Source organism: Camponotus vicinus, unplaced genomic scaffold, assembly GCF_025532165.1.
Source record: "Camponotus vicinus isolate PSW18456_S1 unplaced genomic scaffold, iyCamVici1.0 SCAF_2, whole genome shotgun sequence".
NCBI classification, from domain to species: Eukaryota; Metazoa; Arthropoda; class Insecta; order Hymenoptera; family Formicidae; genus Camponotus; species Camponotus vicinus.
This window is the reverse complement of record NW_028141956.1, coordinates 7,688,891-7,701,114: the sequence shown is the minus strand read 5'-3', so window position 1 is coordinate 7,701,114 and position 12,224 is coordinate 7,688,891. Positions and strand designations below refer to the sequence as shown.

The 12,224-nt window shown below is 37.4% G+C and overlaps 1 protein-coding gene across 6 annotated transcripts in view; it reads right to left on the bottom strand.

Moving 5' to 3' along the window:
- The window catches only part of LOC145966939 (uncharacterized), an 81,059-nt gene extending 72,104 nt beyond the window's left edge, over positions 1-8,955 (bottom strand). Inside the window, exons 1-2 of one of the 6 annotated variants that reach the window (XM_083091383.1) lie at positions 6,315-8,955; positions 238-320 (exon numbers count right to left, since the gene is read on the bottom strand). The gene's annotated coding sequence lies outside the window, so the exon portion shown is untranslated. The other 5 variants (XM_083091382.1, XM_083091385.1, XM_083091387.1 and 2 more) reach the window with 5 other exon arrangements.
- Positions 8,956-12,224: the final 3,269 nt, after the last annotated feature.

Genomic DNA, 12,224 nt, shown 5'->3' with positions numbered 1-12,224 from the left:
GAAAGATCTTTACACGAAATATCTACAAAAGGAGATTAAAGAAAATATCACGGACCGAGCACAGCTACCGAGATATTTGTACCGTATATGGTACTGTGTTTAGCAGTGGCCTGCCACGTCCCATGCGACTCACATTATGTTTTTTCGCAAGACTGGCTTTCAGCGTATCCCGTTTAAAGGTCTAGGCTCTTGGAATTGATAGGGCGATTACAAAAAAATGTCTTAGAAATTATTTACCTTTATAAAACAGAAGTTCGAAGAAGTTCTATTGACCTGATTAACATCTGCGAGTCGTAACTATTCAGGGGCTCCTCGTGACACTGTAGAAAAAAAAAATAAAATTTATAATATTTTATTTTATCGACATGAAAAGTATAAGATATGTACGTATAAAAAAGCCGAGAATACTTAAAAATATAAAATCGAGAATATTTAACTCTGTAAAAATAGATAATTTTAAATATAGAAATGTGAGATTTTTCTTCTAAACTTTTTTATCATCCACTATAAAGTCCACACCAGAAATAATCTATTTATCTTGTTTCACAGTAATAGAAGAAGTTAAAAGATACATGATAATTTTAATTGAAAAAATATCATATGTAAAAAATTAATCCACGTTACCATCGATCAAATTACAATAAATATTCCTAATGATAGCATCAAGTCGGTAAATCGTTTGCAAAGAGAGACTGACGCAATGACGAAACTATGCATGTTCTATCTATCATTGTAGAATCATATCGCGACGTCGGTCGTTCAGCAAACTACGAACGTAAGACCTTTTGCAATCCCGGCCGCACGTCTCCGAGAATGGTGTGTCGCGCACATAGTTGTCGCGTGACGTTGGCGGAGAAACGACGCCAACGACAAACGACCCCGGGAACGGCGATACGGAGAATAATAAAAAGAGAGACGCGGTCGCAATCATCCGCGATTCCGTGAAAAACTCTAGCAAATATCACGCCGTTGGGCGTCTACGATCGATTACGCACGATATTTGTCTCTTGTACTTTGCTCGAATCTTCCAATTATATTTGTTCATGAGATTAAAACGTCGCCGTTTTAATTAAATTCTCCAAATTGTGGCGCACGATTATGTGGATCATTTAATTAAATTATGTTTAATCGTATTGACAATTATCAGCTGATCACGAAAATTCCATTAGAAGACAACTGCAGGGTTCTGATATTTTTTTTTCTCGAAAGCTCGCGCGAGTTTTACTACAATTTAATTCTAACAACAAGTCTGCGAGTCCTCCTTGTGGTATTTCATGTTTAGAATTAAATTACGTATTGCACACAGAGCAATATGGAGATACTCGACTCGCGCGAATTATGCGATACCGACACACGATACTAGGTCTTCTTACGTGTGCGTGTCGACTCTACCTGCAGCCTGCGTTTTTTTTTTTTCGCTCTTGCGGCACCCGTTATCGGATCAGGCGGATCGAATTAGCGGAACGAGAGAGAACCCAAGAGGAACGCGACCAAAATTAATTTCCGTTGCGACCTTCGCGAACAAATTTCTGCGCGCGTAGCAAGAGAGTGCTGGAGGAAGAGAGGAATATTTTCCGCGATGATCCACTTCTATCGCTACATCCTGCGAAGAAAGAGAAGGCGAAGAGAGGGAGGGAGGGAGAGAGAGAGAGAGAGAGAAAAGAGGACGGTATTTTCGATGACGTAACTTGGAGCGCGCGACGCACGCCGATTGGTCACACAGCCAGATTGCTCATCCGCAGTTTATCCTATACATCCTATACACGATTCTCGTTACCGCCGCGCTATCACGCGCGGACTATGCTCGGCGGCTCGTTTTACGCGATTTATAATCCGACGAGACGGAATTCGCCAGCTAGCCGATATTTTGACTTCAAATTTCGAGGAATAAATGTTCAATTGGCGGTCGCGTTAGAATTTAGCGAGAGAGCACGTGCAAAATAAAAATGACAGAATACGTCATACGTCAAATTTGACATATGATTTGCGATGATCGAGCATCGATGTCTTTTTTTTGCAACAATCAATAGAGATCGACGCATGTAATAAATATGCATGTACGCTACGATAAATAAAATATGCATGCTGTTTCAGAATTATCTGATTACTCGACATTTCGGAAGTGAAATCAGCGTGTCGAGTTTAGCCGGAAGTAAAGCATCGAGACACGCAAGAATGCTCCCGGTATCTCGCGAACGAGGCGTCGATACACTATCCAGGTATCGCGAAAGGTGGGTAACGGGGCGTCCCGGCGGTTACCACTATGAGAATTCTAATTAGAGATAATGACGTCATTAAGGTCTGAGCCGCGACGAGACGGGATGGTCTACTGCGCTTACTGTACATACGTACCCTATTTTACGCGCATACACACGCACGCACGCACACACGCGAGCCGCGGACTCGCACGCGAAACGAACTTCGTTTCGAGAGCGCACGTCTTACGCTCGAGATCGTCCCTCTGATGCGAGCGCACTACTGTTAAACTATTCCCGGGAGAGATTTACATCGTTCGCGTTCGTAGCGGACGGAAAAGGAGGAGGTACTCTATTCACGACCCTCTCTATTCTCGCCTATTAGATAAGGCAAACGTCAAACTTGTAATTCAAAACAGTTCGCAAGGTTTATACAACATATTTATGAATTGTTTGATCAATTTTAATTCGATGTTTATTGAGCAAATTTTAATCAAATTTTACTTTTTAATAACACATTTCGCATCCATATATTCTTTTGTAATAAAATTTCCAAGCTTAATTTCCGAGAAACTATTTTCAATTATTTATATCACTTGAAATTAAATTCTAAATCGATCCAAAAATTCACACAAAATCACTCGATAAGCACGAGACTTTTTATACATGCATATCAGAAGTAATTTCTAATATGATAAATTGGAGTATTTTAAAAACAAAAAAAATTTTCCGACTTCAAATTAAAAAAAAATTAAAACGCTCTTTATTACTTCGACTATACCAATTCTGTTAATTTCGCTTTTGAAAGAAGCTAGTTTACTTTAAATTTAAATATAACGTTTTTCTTCGAAATAGTAACTTTTTTTAATCTTAATATAATTCACCCGCCCCTATTACTCTCTATCGCTATCGATACTGTTACTATCAGGGTGGAAGCGACTCACACGAACGGCACAGTCGCGTCACGTCCGGAATAATAATCGCATACGAAAATAATGGCAGCGCCTGTTATCTCTCGTTTCTGCGCGCATACATTACAACGCACGGAGTCATTCCGTGATTCATGACGTTGTTAAAGCAGTTCGCGGAATTACAGTAACGGACACGTCGGCGGACTCTCGACTCCCGACGAGACCGAAGGAATTTGTAAATAAAAACGCGCGCGACAAAAGTCCACGCAAAATGTTACCCCGTGGTGAAAAAAATTGCACTTATAATTTCCGCCTTTTCTTTAAGATCTTAAGCAATTTTCATAATTTTCATTTTCAGCGCACATTTTTACAGAAACCCTTAAAATTGGTTCTAATATAAATTCATTAAAGTATATATTAATTAAATTTTTTTGTGCACATTAAGCGATATTTGATTTGGGCAAAAGCCGCGAGTGTCTACCTTCATCTCGATTCATAGAAAAAATTGGATCGAAAAATTCAATCGATCTGTCGGCGTAATAATAAGCACCCCATCGTCGACGGATACGTCACTGCTCGTCGCATATTTTCGCGCGCGCGTTGGATAACAGCCTCGTAACACGGCGCGTCGCGGTGACACAACTCTGTTCGTGTTAAGTTCCGAGCTCGTCGGCCAACAAAGCGATGTACGGGACGAGGGACGATCGCGAAAAGAAAAGAGACGGCAGAGATTCAGCCGATGTTTCAAGTTAGGCCGAGAGTCTCGCATGTGCGTGTGATTCTCCAAGCCCTCCTGTGAGTTCTCTCTTTCTCTCCCTCTCTCTATCTATCTAACTTTTGCATACTTTTTTCGCCGGTACATCTCCGATCTGATCGTCTTGTCTTTGTCGGCGGGGCGTCGCAGATCTCTCTCGCTTCGTCCTGGACGTGTGACGTCAGTGCGGATACCTGTTGCATGCCGCACTGAGAGAGAAAGAGATAGAGAGAGAGAGAAGCGTTGGTGCGTGCAACGAATGATCGAGGCGCCAAAGAACCGAGAGAAAAAATAATAAAGATCGATCTCTTCTCTCGGGGTAAAATCTCCTCAGATTCTGCATCGCGCAAGGTTAATTGCAACATTTAATTAATTTATATAGTTGTAGAATTATTTAGTTACAATAGCGATAACGATTACAAAAGCATAGATTTGTTTCTTTTTCCGTTTCAGGCACATGCAAACGTACGACTTGTTTTCTGAAAAAAATTATTTATCGCGAAAAGAATCATCGGAGGAGAAACGTATCGGAGAGGACTATCGATATTCTTAAAAATGGCAGATTCGGAGAGACGAACACATCTTGCGCAACGCATCGTTTCTTTATCATCCGCGACTTTTGTTAAGCGCGACACCGATTTGTCACGATTATTATCATCTTTATAGTGATATTAATCGCGTTCATAGAGTATGCCGACGAGGCGGCGACAGTCATTAAATACCAATGGAAGGGGCATCGAGGGTGACTAGCTCGCTGGGCTAGCTTTTCAGAAAGATCGGAATCAACGAAAATAGACGAGGCACGGGGCTGCCGTCTCGTTTGGATGTTCGCCAGTAATGTGGCGCCGCGGAAAAATCTTTATAACGAGAGAGGAAAAGAGAGAGAGAGAGATCTTAGACTCGTTTCATACGAGTTATTCACACTGAGAAAAAAAAGTTGTTAACTTGACTAAACCATTTAACTAAATTATTATTTTTTTAATTGAAATATTTAACTATTTAAATTAAATAATATATATTAAATTTAACATGACATCTATTTAACTTAAATATTTAAATATTTCAATTAAAAAAATAATAATTTAGTTAAACGATTTCGTCAAGTTAACTTTTTTTTCTCAGTGCAGAGTCGATGGTTGTATGTATTATTCGTCTTTTTCTTCTTCACGTAGCCTATTATTTGTCTCTTTCGGAAATAGTGTATATTACCACTTTCTTCCCCTTCTATCTATATCCTTTTCTCTTTCAATACTCTTGCTTATTGCTGAAGATATAGTTTGCTTTTTATCATATTTTTGTCTAAAAAGAACAATGTTGTACGTTTAAAATGTCTTCTCTAATGATCTTCTCTTTTTCGTCCAAGTTATTCAAATCGGATTCGATATTAATAATGAATCATTTTTTGCGCATACATTAGATTGGCAATCAATCCGCTGTGTCACGCTAGGAGCAAGAAAGAATAGCGCGATCATATCTGTGCGTGTGCGTAAAAAAACGTGTAGTCACTCAGCTGTGGCTCTCGCAAGCAATTTGGAGAAGAAATTATCGCGCGCAACGTTGATAAAAAGCAAACAGACTTATAGCGAGCAAGCGATGATAACCGAGACCGTGCGTATTATTCCGTACCCTTCTCATTCAGTGACTCTCTAATCGAGTACTTTCTTATCAAGCCACGGAAACGACCTGTGACTTTTACGCACGCACTACAAATCACACATTTATTCACCAAGAATTGGTGGTCGATTTCATATGAACAGCTTGTATAGAAGATATCTATTTATATCTACTTATATCGAAGATGAAATTATGCACATAACAATATATAAAAATATAAATGTCTCTCTCTCTCTCTCTCTCTCTTAATATAAATATTTTAGATTGTTATCCTGTTAACGCATCTGAAAGTTTTCTTAGCGATATTCCACATATTCTGAAAAGACTGATTTATTAATTAAAATTGGGCGTATATTAAAAAGAAACTAATATGTAAAAGATGGTATCGAACTACGTTATAGTTATCGAGAATACGTCTGGTAAACAATCCGAACTCGGTGAAACGCATACTCCCTCCGTCTTTTTGCCAACCGTAGGTTAGGCAAAATTAATTTTATATAATGTTTAGATATTACACATAAAGCTCAAAAATGTATAGTAATATTATTCAAACTGTTCAATATTATTACTAATAATATTATATTTACGATAATCGTAAATAATTAAGAAATTTCCTTCAAATTCCTTCAATATTTATTCTACAAAAATCGTAAAGTTTAGAATATTTAAATAAATAAATAAATAAATAAATAGATAAATAAATTGGATTAAAAGATTAGCGACTAAATGATAAGTTAAATGAGATGCAGCGATTAAATAACATTCTCGATAAAAATATCCGCCAATATTACTATTAATACTTTAATTTTCTCCAAGTGGATATCACGAAATTCTATGTACCATCTTTTGGCATCATCTCGCGATCTCGCGATCGCGATATTCGCCGGATATAGCAGTATCGCTATCGGACTTCCGCCTCCATTGAAAAGTCGAGGAATGCGGTTGAGAGTCGCTGTCTTAAAACACGCTCCGGTCGCCGGCACGGAAATAGAACGATTGGACCTTAACGCGCACTTTTGCGCCTTTATGTAACCCGGCCAAATTTATGGCCGTTATCTATTTAATAATACGCGGATTTACTCGCGCCATTCGCAAAGATCAAACGATCCCACGCACGCACACTGTCGCGCGCGAGCGCGCACGTGCATGCCGCGACACACACACACACACACACGTGTATGTGTGTATGGGTGTGTATATGTATGTATATATATATATGTGTATGTATGTGTGTGTATGTGTGTGCGCACACGTCTGACGTAAATTTCGCGCCAGTGCGTTCACCTCTTCGATCTCATCGCTCGTTCTTCACGGACGCTTGAATGTCGAGTTGTTAATTCTCCTCGCTCGAGGAACATCGAAAACTACTGTTCGATCGACGGCTGGCTGTCTAAATAAAGGCACGTTCGCCGCTCTACGCGGATCCGTCTCTCTCTTTCGCTGGACTTGCCCTGTTTTCGGCTACCGCTCCCCTTTCACTCATTAGGATAAGTCGAGATACGTGGAAAAACGGAATAAAGATGCAAGAGTCCCGTTCGATAAATCTTTTCCAGTGTACCTTCAACGGAAATTCGACAAACCTTTTTAAATTTTACGCGTGTGTTGGAAAAATAATTGACTCGAGGCCTTTATTCAGTTCATTGTTTTATTAGCATTTGAGTTCATTAAGACCAGGTAGTCGTCTATTCTATTTGAATGAATAAGATAAAGAATGCCTCGCGTTTTTCACCAATATAATTCTCTACAGGTAGTACTACTTATTACTAGTTATTGGAAGAATCTAAAGGGCATAGGCAAAGCTTGTCTATACCTAACTGTATCAATAATCGAGTAACACCGTATAATTGGCGCATTTAGTTGCTAACTATATTTTTCAGACCTTATACGTATTCCTTCTATTCCGTTTCTTTGATCGTGTTTACATATATGTTTATTAATACACGCGTACGCAATTTTATGCATGGGACGTTTGATATAGTTGCACGATAAGACTTATCTCACCTCTACACAAATTTTTGATCTACACACGTAGCTCTTATAGTATAAATTCAATCTGATTAAAACCTATTTTTAAATTTAAACAATCCGCATACGTAAAGCGTGTAAAAACCTAACAAATATACTTTCGTACTGATATTTTTCCCATTTTTTCGTTTGTATAAAAAACATTTTACGTACGTGAAAAATCGAGTCGATCGTCTAGAACGATTCGCAGCATGGCTTTACGAACATGAAATATTACGATTTATATCTACATATATATGCAAGTCTATTTAGACGAGACGATTTCCAAACTATATGCATGTAAAAGAGCAACTCATACGTAATGTAATTTAGTTTTGTAGCATGTTGTATATCACTACTATCCCCCATTCAATGATATAAATTTATTTTTACAATCTTCTTGTATCGACCGTGCAATTTTTTTTTAATTGCAACAATAAACACAATAATTTTCCATTTTTTTTTATTTAGAAATAGACTTATTGTAAGCTATATCCAAAATAAATTCGAAAGAAATTGCGAATGAATTGATATTTTAATAATATATGGTTAAAAATCGTTTCACTAAATAAACTTTAGGCCTGGAAATAAGTACAATTTCAGTGAGTTTTTCCTCGATGTTACGTAAATATAAAAAATGTTTACATATATTATAGTAAAAATAAAATATTCGGCATAAAACGTTTTTGTTTATTATATTCTTTTTCCTTCGTTACATTCATATTAACATCGTTAAATTCACCTTGGAATTCGCGCGAGAGATACGCGCTATTACTCGCCCGCCTGTTTGTTCGCCGGCGATTCGTCAATTTCCTGCGACGTCGAATTGACGTAACGGAAAGGGTAGTGACGGTATTCCGGGCATACGAGGAACAACGAATCGCTCGCACGTATCACGAGCAATGGACATTTTTCCGCTCGCTAACACGCGTTATCGACACATACCTTTACTCGTGGCGTCTTCGGTGACAGCTGCCTTCGGGACGACTTCCTGCGCTCTTCTCTCCACCGGTTTGCGTCCTCGTGACTGTCACGATGTCGGAAGATAGTGCGAGACTTGATCGTAGCAAAATCCAAATAGTTCCGGAAAATAGAGATGGCGGCCGCGGCGACGGTAACGCGATAGGCGCAAGCTCTCGCGCTATTACGCGAATCTTGCGAAACGCGGCGACAAGGTCGCGCGTGACACGGGACATTCTCATTTAAGCGGAGACTCGGAGATTCGAGATCGTTGGTTCGCGTTACCGAGATAAAACGTCGGCGAATCGCGACGCGAGAGAAGGAACAACGATGCGCGCGCGCGCGCTGGCGATCTCGCAATTAGCCGGAAAAGCGTCGCAAAAGGCGTCAACTGTCAACCGTATCCACCGTAGATAACCGGCTGGCAGACGGACGAGGACTGAGTAGAGCGACCGATCGCTCGCGGATCCCCTCTCTCGCTCACACGCGCTCCGCGCTTCCCCCTCCTTCCCTCCTGCGCCGCGCGACGCTCCCCATCATTCTACGTCTCGCGCTGCTTCTCCCCCCTCCCCCTCCCTCACCCTTTACCTTCTTCGCCGTTTCGACTCCCCGCTACGACTCGGCGGTCTTTGCGACACATCGCCGCGAAGCATGCGTGAACACGGTGGAAGGGGGATACACGAGGTCGGAAAACACGGAAATCGTACACACATACATACGACATAACATACCAGCCCAAGAGACACGCAGCATTGTGATGTACAAAGTTTGCTCGCACGAAAATCTTTGTAGCTTGTATCCGGTAAGTTATGCTTACAATTAGATAAAGAGAGAAACGAAATAGGAGGGATATTTTTGTAACAATATACATGTATATATTGATACTATATACGCATAATTTTTTTCATTTTTTCTTTAAAAGCTGATATTTAAATTTTAGTGAAAAATTTTAAAGAAAAAGTGAAAAAAAAATTATGCGTTAATTTTGTCCAGGAATATATAAGCAATAGAATAATGCTGAAAGAGTATATTTAGAGTATATAATACAAAGTTTTTATATTAAGCCGACTTTTCGATTATCGAGCAAACAGAAATATTAACGAACGAATTTGAGTGAGTGTTCAATATTAATTTAAAAAATTTATTTTTAGGTAATTGCTCTTATAAAATTTATATTATATAAAATTGTGAATTGACACTTGTTTTATATTCGTTCGTTATTGTTTGTTTTTTTTCTTATCCCAGGGCCCTTATTCTGTAATTTTTAACGCTTGCGTTATGTATCACTGCGCAGGATTTTTATATCATATAATAATTGCGCAACATACATAACGTAAGCGTTAAAAGTTACAGAATAGAGGCCCTGAATCAAGCTTTACGCAAGAAATATCGTTTTATGAACGCGCAATAATTTGTGAGATATGTGTAAAATTGTATATCTGATGGCATGAACGTTTATAAATATTTGCTATTTCGATTCGAAATGACGGATATTTCTCAATGAGAATACTGAAAACTACGATATACCACTTATAGTCTATTTTACGACATAATATATCAGAATAAATGAGCTATATAATGATGCAGACTTTGTATCGATCTGTAATAAATTCCTTTCATAACATTTTTATGAATTTTATAAAACGAAAAATTCTCTGAGTTAATGAGTATATATTATTATTACATACATATTATTATCATATTATCTATTTAAATAGCAAACCATAAATAAAACAATTGCTACAATTTTCTAACAAGCTTCAAAATTTAATTACGAAATAATGGAAATTTATCATAAAAAGATTGCATAAAATACTTATAATAATTTTATATATATATACATATATATGTAATTGAATTCAAATTATAATAATGTAATAAAATTATCAGTCTCTATAATATACCTTGTGATATCAGTCTGTCTCAAGTTTTTCAAATGCATATTGCAGATGTTAGTGTCTTGAATATGGTGATTTAATTGCGTGAGAGAGAAAAGCAAAAATTGTACTATTTCTTCAAATAATAATATACGTAAGCAATTAAATTATTGTCGCCATTGTCGTCGAAATTCATATGGCGCCTTTTCCTGGCACGTGATGTGGCAAGCTTTCGAAATGGATTCGCGAAATGGCCGTCGCTCTTATTTCTCCTCGGAGAACTTTCTCGAGCGCTAGAAATAGCAAAGTAGCGACGAAAGTCCGCAATTGCGTCCTAGATTTAATATTAAACGTGATTTTTTCTCATTTAGTGATAACGCGTTCAGTACATAATGTATATTTGATAAATTAATATGTTCTTCCAATTGTCTTTTTGTAATCGACTCATATATCAAATTCTTACAATTATCATTATCTGATTTATATTATTATACAATTATTTATTATTGTATTGTTTCAACCTACAGTTTTAAAAAACAATATGTAATACTATGTTTATTTGAAAATAGTCCGAATCAATCGAATTTTATCTTGGAGAATCTTTAAAAGTACAGATGTCGTATTACAAATGGCAAACAATTGAAATGCTGGGTCAATGAAATACGATTTGTGTCAATGTCGAGGTGAATTTCGACCCGAGTGAGCATCAGCCATGGTGGGTTCATGAATTATGAAAAAGTCAAATTTGAGGAGAAAAAATTGCGACCATTGCTGTTTATAATCCGTAGAAACGATGACATTTATATCGAAATTTACGATCGATGTGAGAGAAAAATACGAAAAATAGAATGTGTTAGAAGGGCAAAATTTGCGGGGTTTTCTTTGTAGAAAGATATAAAAAAATTCAATCTATGTAAAAGCTTCATGCGTCTCGCGCACGTTTATTCACATTTTTTCGCACGTCGAAAATCGACTTTGCATTGTGTGTATTCGCGGAAATACAGTAAAATTTTACGGAATCGGCGTGATATTCGACAAGCACATAATTTTACGCCGCATTTACATGCAGCCGCTCGCAATAATACACGATTGTCTATCACGATTGTATTAGCATTCTTACGGATTCACAGACGCGTGATATTCACGTGGAAAGTGTTTAATGGCCATGCCAAACCGCGGTGCTAATTGCTCGATCGAATGCGATTACGTTCCCGCGGATGTTCGCAATTAACGATGTATCGTTGTCGGATTGAAATCCGCGAAAAGCCGAACCCCATGATCGTTGTTTTCGCAATCACTTTTCGCATTTGCTAATCTAAACTGCGCCTATCCATAAAATCTATATAAAAACATATATAATGATGATAATAAATAAAATAGAATAAAGATAAGAAGGTGACCTTTTAATATTTTAAGTTATAATTTTTGTTTCAAAATGCAGCGATTTTACATGATTAATAAAAACATGATCAACTAAATCAAAATTAATATTAGATAAAGCTTTGCAGTATATCGATCGTTGCTGACCCGGTAGAATACTATATATCGAAGAAAATGTATATCTGCAGTCCACACAATCGTAAATTAATGTTTTGTAAGAAAATAGAAGACAAAAACGAGAAGTGTTTAATAAGAGATAATATGAGATTCATATTGATCCAATATGAATGTGCTCTAGATAGATAACTGTCTAACTCACGCTAATCAAATTGACCTTTTAACATAATTGGTTTTTGTCTAGCTGTAAAATATAAATAAGAATAAAAGTAAAAGAAAAATGAAATTACCGCGTAATTAAAAAGGGGTTGTAAATTTAATTTTCATTATGCGTTATTTTATAAATTATTTTTTTTAAAAGAATTTATATCGATGTGAAAGAATTATCCCGTATAACACGCATTGAAATATT